The following is a 6436-nucleotide window of genomic DNA, read 5'->3' on the forward strand; positions in this document are numbered from 1 at the left end:
CAGGGTTACACCGTTCACCAGGTGTTAGTTTTAGGTGCTTCACTAGGTTATTACACCGTTCACCAGGTAAGTAGTTTTAGGTGCTCAACTACCAGGGTTATTGCACCGTTCACCAGGTCTTAGTTTTAGGTGTCAACTACCAGGTTGTTATTAAGCACCACCAGGTGTTAGTTTTAGGTGCTCAACTAGGGTTATTAAGCACCGTTCACCAGGCTTAGTTTTAGGTGCTTCAACTACCAGGGTATACAACCGTTCACCAGGGTGTTAGTTTTAGGTGCTTCAACTACCAGGGTTATTAAGCACCGTTCACCGTGTGTTAGTTTTGGGTGCTTCAACTAATGGGGTTGGCTACAATCGTTCACCGGGTCTTAGTTTTAGGTGCTTCAACTACTTAAGCATACACCGTTCACCAGGTGTTAGTTTTAGGTGCTTCAACTACCAGGGTTATTAAGCATCGTTCACCAGGTCTTAGTTTTAGGTGCTTCAACCACCAGGGTTATAAGCACCGTTCACCAGGTTTAGTTTTAGGTGCTTCAACTACAGGGTTATTAACACCGTTCACCAGGTGTTAGTTTTAGGGCTCAACCACTAGGTTATAAGACTGTTCACCAGGTCTAGTTTTGTTTAACCACTAGCATACACCGTTCACCAGGTCTTAGTTTTAGGTGCTTCAACTACCAGGGTTATTAAGCACCGTTCACCAGGTGTTAGTTTTAGGTGCTCAACTATAAGGGTTACACCGTTCACCAGGTCTTAGTTTTAGGTGCTTCAACTACCAGGGTTAGCACCGTTCACCAGGTGTTAGTTTTAGGTGCTTCAACTACCAGGGTTATTAAGCACCGTTCAATAGCCAATCTTCCTCTTATTCTATGTCTATTTTTATCCGATTCTGTCTCTCATCATTTCGTCTCTTCTTTTATCTCTTTCTATCTACGATGTTTCTTCCACTTTGTCTCTATCCCCTATCTTTATCACCTAATTCTTCATTTCCCTTCGTTTCTTCTTTGTCTTCGTTTTGTTGTAGTTGTTACTTGCTTTATCTTCTTAGTACCTGCGTTATCGCTATATTTTCCTAGTTATTTCTTTTATCAGTCATTGCTTTCTTTCTTTCTTTCTTCACGTAGGTATAGATTATCAATTATTATCTTCTTCCTTTTTCATTCACGTATTTATTCCATTTGCCTATTATAGATTATCAGATATTATGACCTCTTACCTCTTTATCACATCTCTTACTTATCACTTCGTATCCTTCTTCCTCTTCCTTAAGTCGTATTTCTTGGCCGTTTGTTGGGTCGTATCCATCATCAGTCATTATACTTCTTCCTCTTTAATGTGTTCTTACGCTTTCTGAGGCATTCATCCTTGATAAAGAGCCATCGTACACTCACCTCAGTGCCACAGTGCCAGTTACAGTGCCACAGTGCCAGTTACAGTGACACAGTGCCAGTTACAGTGACAATGTGCCAGTATACAGACTACAGTGCCTCAGTGCCAGATATTTCCACAATTTCTTCCTCTGTATCATTTCATCAACAACTTGGGTACTGCAGCGACCGTCAACATTGTGTCCAGTGTCTGTCCTCACAAAATATTCTTTCTTTCTTTCTTTCTTTCTTTCTTTTCTTTCTTCTTCTTTCTTCTTCTTCTTCTATCTCCTTTGTTTGTTGGTCCTCTGCCCTCTCTCTCTCTCACCCACACCAGAGAAAGTATTTACTGTGACCTGAATGGCATAATTACTTTCTATTTTTCTTTCAAAGTCGACTTCTAACTAATCATGGTTTCTGAGTTCAAGGTTCATCTGATCTGTACTGGTGGGTTCATTGTCTCGACCTATGGGTTCAGGGAGGGGGTCTGAGTGGGGGGGGAGGTCGAGAGAGAGGTGTGTGTGTGTGTGTGTGTGTGTGTGTGTGTGTGTGTGTGTGTGTGTGTGTGTGTGTGTGTGTGTATTCATTATAATCCTCCCCTACCTCCTCTCCCACCTCCCCTCACTCCCCTCCCCTTCACTCTTCTCACTTTCTCCCTCCCTCTCACCCTCTCATAACATTCATCAAGGTGCATAATATAAAGAGATTACTAATTATGTTATGCACACCTGTAATCTCCCTGTTTACCAACACAGGTTAATCCGGGCCATAAATATACGTTACCTGGATTATATGATTGTAATAATGAACGTAACGGGAGGTAATATAGTGCTATACTTGTTTGTTTGTTTGTTTGGTTTTGCTGTTTTAGGGAGGGAATTTTTAATCCATAGTTGTATATAATGTTGTGTGTGTTTGTGTGTGGTGTGTGTGTGTGTGTGTGTGTGTGTGTTTAAAACACTCATGGTTTATGACTTAAAAGGACTTGATTAACAAATCAAGCAACAACAACAACAACAACAAAAACAAATAACAACAACAACAACAACAACAAAACAACAACAACAACAACAACAACAACAACAACAACAAAATAAGCTACTGAGGAAACAAAGAATTTGCCTTTACCAAGCAATAATACATACATACATACATACATACATACATACATACATACATACACACATACATCTATACATACATACATAAGTTCAACAAAAGCCATAAGAACTGTGAGGGCGACTACTTTACCTGACCCAAGTCTGGAAGGTGAGAGACTTGAGTATTACTGAACATGAGAGAGAGATAGAGAAAGGGGGGAGAATGAGATGGGTAGAGAGAAGCGAAAAGGAAAGAGAGAATGAGAGAGAGATAGAGAGAAAGAGAGACAGAGACACAGGTAACGTCCAATAGGAGTCACCTGAATTACGTCATTAACAGGTATGTGAGGTAAACCAACAATGACACCTCAGTCCCTGACACTCCTGACACCCTACTGACACTTTTTTTTACTCCTGAGACCTTACTGACAATTTCCTGACACGCCTGACACCTTACTGACAATTTCCTGACACTCCTAATATTCCTGACATTCTTATGACATTTCCGACACTTTCCTGACTCTCTCCCAGCACTCTACTGACACTACTGACAAACTCCTGACATTCTCTTTGACACTCTCCAAACATTTTCCTGACACACACTAACTTGACAACTTCCTCCTGACACCTTCCTGACATTCTTCCATGGTACCCTCTTCCTGATACTCCACTTACATCCGCCTGACACTCTTCCCTGACACCGTCCTCCTGACACTGCACTTACAACCTCCTGACATCCCATTTACTCTTCCTGACACTTTTCTGACACGCCCACCCCTGATACCCATATTGAACCGTGTGTGAGAGAGAGAGAGAGAGAGAGAGAGAGAGAGAGAGAGAGAGAGAGAGAGAGAGAGAGAGTAAAAGAAAGAAAGTGAAAGAAAGAGAGATAGAGAGAAAGAAGGATAATAAGAATGTTTTTGAAGCCGGAGGTTGAATGACCAGAAGAGCGGTGGAACAGGGAGACAACTGGTGCGGAAAGGTGAGGGCTTTGTACACAGGGCGGAAAGTTGTGTTGATGGAGAGAGGGAGAAGATGGAGGGAGGGAGGGAGGGAGGGAGGGAGGGAGGGAGGAGATTATGAAGGTGGAGGAAAGGAGATGGTGGAGGTGGAAGGAACGACAAGATGGAGGTAGAGGGAGGAGGAAGAGGAGAGAGTTGACGGAGGTGAGGAAAAGGAGGCAAGGATGGAAGGAGAAAGGAAGAGAAATGAAGGAAGGAAGGAAGGACGGAAGGAAGGAAGGAAGGAAGGAAGGAAGGAAGGAAGGAAGGAAGGAAGGAAGGAAGGAAGGAAGAAGAAGGAAGGAAGAAAGAAGGAAGGAAGGAAGGAAGGAAGGAAGGAATGTATGCAGGAGTTGTGGTGACAACTTGTCGTGGGCATAAGACAAGAGAAGGATATACCAGCATGACAAGTGAGGAGATGAAGGTGTGATAAATCTAGTGGAGGAGGGAGGGGGGAAGAGGGAGGAGGGGTAGGGGAGGATGAAGGAAGAGAAGGGGAAGAAAGGTAGGTTGAGAAGTATGAGGAGGAGGAAGAGGGATAAGGGGAGGAGGAGTAGGAAGAAGGGTGGGAGGACAAGGAAGAGAAGGAGGGAGGGTAAGAGGAAGAGGAGATGGAAGAAAAGGAGGAGGAAGAGGAGTAGCAGGAGGAGAAAGAGGAAGAAGGGCAGGAGGACAAAGAGCAGGTGAAGGAAGAGGAGGAGAAAAGGAAGAGAAGGAGGAGGAGGAGGTGGTGGATTGAGAGAGAGAGAGAGAGAGAAAAGACAAGAGAATGAAAGAGAAAGAAAGAAAGAGAGAGAAAGAGAGAAAGAAAAAGAGAGAGGGAAAAATACACGGGAAAGAAGGAAACAGAAAAAGGGAAAACAATATCAGAAAAATGGAAAGAATTCGGCCTACAATTGAGTGCTGCAGGAAGTGAGAGAGAGAGAGAGAGAGAGAGAGAGAGAGAGAGAGAGAGAGAGAGAGAGGAGAGAGAGAGAGAGAGAGAGAGACCCCAGGGAGATGATCTCTTTGGCTTCACACACACACAACACTGGAGGAGCCGAGGTGAGGATGGAGAAAGGTGATAAAGAAGACAGATAGAATAAAAGAAATGCTGAAGACGTGGAGAAGATAAGGAAGAGAAGAAGAACAAGAAGAACAAGAAGAACAAGAAAAAGAAGAAGAACAAGAAAAAGAAGAAAAAAGAAAAGACGGTAGGGGAGAATTGGAACAGAAAAGGAAAGAAAGGCGAAGTAAAAGTTGAAGAACGAGGAAACAAGAGAAACGAAGAGATGAGAGGACAAAATAAATGACATAGAAAAGAGGACAATAACTAACAGGGACAAGGATAAAAATAAGAGAGAACAGGTAAAAAAAAATAAATAAAATAAAATAATAATAATAATAATAATAATAATAATAATAATAATAATAATAATAATAATAATAATAATAATAATAATAATAATAATAAAATAATAATAATAATAATAATAATAACAAAAACAACAAACATCACGTCAGACTCGAATGCTAAACAGCAGCTGCCAGCCGTACTAAACATCAAAACAAAGCTCGTGGCAAATCTGTGTGAGATGAGAACACAAAACGTAAACAAACAGCCTCCACTTCTCACCAGTAAGTTAAGTCATTCTGGTGCACATCTGAGATCCCTGAGGGTCTGTGTTTTAACCTAATATGTGAGGCATTTAGTGGTTTATATGAAGGTGTATTTGAGCCCTGGGAGATAAGGTGTTTAAACCAAATATGTGAGGTATTTAGTGGTTTATATGAAGGTGTATTTGAGCCCTGGGAGGTATGTTTAAACTAAATATGTGAGGTATTAAGTGGTTTATTTTGGCGTGTATTTCAGCCGTGGAGGTTGAAATTTAAACCAAATATGTCCCTCCTGTAATGGTTTATATTGGTGTCTAAACCCTGGTGTATATCAATATGTATCAACTAAAAACAAAACACTCATCGTAAACCAAAATAAATATCTGATGTTTGAGGAAAAATAAACCAAATATACAAATGTCTCCAGGAGTTTATGCCTGCAACGGTGTATGTTTCCTGTGAGTGTATATCTACCGGGGTGTATGCCTCCGTGGGTGTATGCCTGCAGAGGTATGCGGGTGTATGCTCTGGGTGGCCTTCTGGGGTATGCTGCTGGGTATGCCTCTGGTGTTGCTCAGAGTGTATGCCTGCTGGGTGTATGCCTGCTGGGTATGCCTGGGGTGTATGCCTGCAGAGTGTATGCCTGCTGGGTGTATGCCTGGGGGTAGCCTGCAGAGGTATGCCTGCTGGGTGTATGCCTCTGGGGTGTATGCCTGGGTGTGACAGAACAGTAATTAAACTAGATAACAGGTGTCGTCGGCTCTCCCAGGTGACACGGTCCGCTGGCAAACTCCATCGACTTAAAAGGTTGAGATGTGGTTGGGACTCTGGGGGGGGAGAGGAGGGGGAGGTGAGAGGAGGGAGGGGAGAGGGGAGGGGAAGGAGGGATGGAAGGGATGAGTGAGGAAAGTGGGAAGAGTGATGGTAGAGAGAGGAGAGGGTGAGAGGGAGGAAGGGAGAGAGCAAGGGAGGGTGAAAGGGAGGGAGTAAGACAGAGGAAGAAGAAAAGGTGAGGATGTCTATCAACCCCCACCCCCCCATCTCTCTCTTTTTTTCTCTGAAGTAAGTCATTCCCACCATTCAATAATTTGTTCACCAGATAATATCGTAACTCACTACAAAGTCCTTCATAAATTGGGATTCTTTCACTGGCCTCTCTCGGGTGAGGTAAACGTCACTGCTTTCACACTTTTTTTCACTGCTTTCACACTTTTTTCACTGCTTTCACTTTTTTCACTGCTTTCACACTTGTTTTCACTGCTATTTATACTTTTGTCATTGCTTAAATGGTTAATACTCTTTTTCACTTGCTTCAAATTGTGATATCACTGCTTTCGTTTCTTTCATGTCTTACAGCATTCACTACTTTCAT

The sequence above is a fragment of the Homarus americanus genome, unplaced genomic scaffold (genome assembly GCF_018991925.1).
Source record: "Homarus americanus isolate GMGI-L3 unplaced genomic scaffold, GMGI_Hamer_2.0 scaffold56241, whole genome shotgun sequence".
Classification (NCBI taxonomy): Eukaryota; Metazoa; Arthropoda; class Malacostraca; order Decapoda; family Nephropidae; genus Homarus; species Homarus americanus.